At 37.5% G+C, this 1,731-nt stretch overlaps 1 pseudogene; it reads right to left on the bottom strand.

Annotated features, from left to right (window-relative positions):
* Window positions 1-1,257: 1,257 nt before the first annotated feature.
* Window positions 1,258-1,731, bottom strand: part of LOC138045077 (BTB/POZ domain-containing protein 6 pseudogene) — a 2,673-nt pseudogene continuing 2,199 nt past the window's right edge.

Raw genomic sequence — 1,731 nt, forward strand, 5'->3', positions numbered from 1 at the left:
TCAAAAGGTCATTCCTAGGGACACCATTTTCTAAGGCCCCCAGAGTATCACATTTTTTCCACCCTTTTTTGGGCATAATTTACTAAACCACGAAACAGCAAAAATTAGTTCCCAGCAGAAATTTCAGTTAATTCAAGCTGCAAAAATTTGTTCCCGTGAACCTCAAAAAGTTGCCAATCCACAAAATAAAAGTCCGGCAAAAATTTCACACTACACAGTAATCACTGTTCAACGGAGATGTTCTTAGCCTGCATAGCTGGCGGTTCTGTTGTTGCAGAACGTAGGTGATCCCCCACCCAGAAGGGTAGGGACTCTGCATATGAAGGGGTGGGGATGCTTGTCAGAAGTTAGCATTAAACCCCCAAAAGACTAATGTGGGCGGGGCCCAGGTTTTTGGCCCTAAAAGAGACCATATTTAAAACATACATGATGTATAATAAATATATTTTTTGTAGATCCCTAAAGAAGACCTTCATGGCTACATATGATGGAGTTTTGCCCAGAACACCCTAAGTGAGACCACAATCCAAAATTTACACCCCTAAGCAAGATGACTAGCATCCCTACCCTTTCCATATGGGAGTCTTCCCCACCCCCCTACCCCGACATTCTCAGACTCCACAACAACAGAACCGCCAGCTGCTTGGGTCATGATGTTCTGTGAGACGTATAACGAAATAGTTTTTGGAACTAGTTGGTGACCTTCAGTGGTGAAGCAGAAAGAAGCCATTTATACAAAGAAGGTCAGGGTTCAAATCCAGTTCATTTAATTGCATTTACAGAAGTCTTGGGGAACAATGCCCCAAATTGAAAATAATAACAACATTCTGAATAACACTGTTGTTTCGGAACAAATTAGGAATTAGTGAAAATTGATAACACCAGCAGAGAAAGACATCATGTTGTTCCCTGTAAATGTTCAGCCATTCAGAAAATGGCAGGTCTAAAACACAGGTCATGGGTCACAGGTCAGTGTACATGTCACTGTACTACATATACATAAACAACACCAACAGTGTCTCCTAGCGCTAATCTCTCAACAACAATGTCGTTTCAGGTCTTGGAGAAACTTTTGGCTGTTGTTCTTCAGTGAAGCAAGGACTTCTAGTCGTGATCTGTGGAATATGACCAGTGTTTTAGGCCCACCTTTCAGAAAAGAATTTTGATATCAGTAACTACATAATAATAGTGGAAAATAGCCAGCCTGATCTCACCCTTGCTCGCTTTGGTTCCAATGGATTTGCAGACAATAACAGATCAATTTTCCTTTTTTTAATTGACAATTCTCTTTGTATACAATAAATTCACTTAGTAATACAAGCACATGCAGCCCAAAGTTATCCAAATTATTGTGCATAAAATTCTGTATATAAAGTTTTACAGTAATTGAATTAAATGCTTAATTACAATGAATGCAATTCATCGATAATATTTTAATTTAAAATCCTTGTCTTCGGATATTGTTGTCATTATCATGACACCTGAAAGTTCAGTAGCTATGAAATAAAACTATGGTAATCCCTAGAACATACCAAAAATGTTTAAAAATATATGTTTGACTTCAATTTAAGTGATACAATGTATCAATAGTTAATGGTTATAATACAATATTATCGCAAATGTGAGCAAACCAAAGAGGACAGGTTTGCTGTGTTGAAAATGAACCATGATATTAAAATCCAATCCTCCCCAAACGCTGCAATATGATTAATTATTATTTTTATAGTTTTA

Source organism: Montipora capricornis, chromosome 1 (assembly GCF_036669925.1).
Source record: "Montipora capricornis isolate CH-2021 chromosome 1, ASM3666992v2, whole genome shotgun sequence".
NCBI lineage: Eukaryota > Metazoa > Cnidaria > Anthozoa > Scleractinia > Acroporidae > Montipora > Montipora capricornis.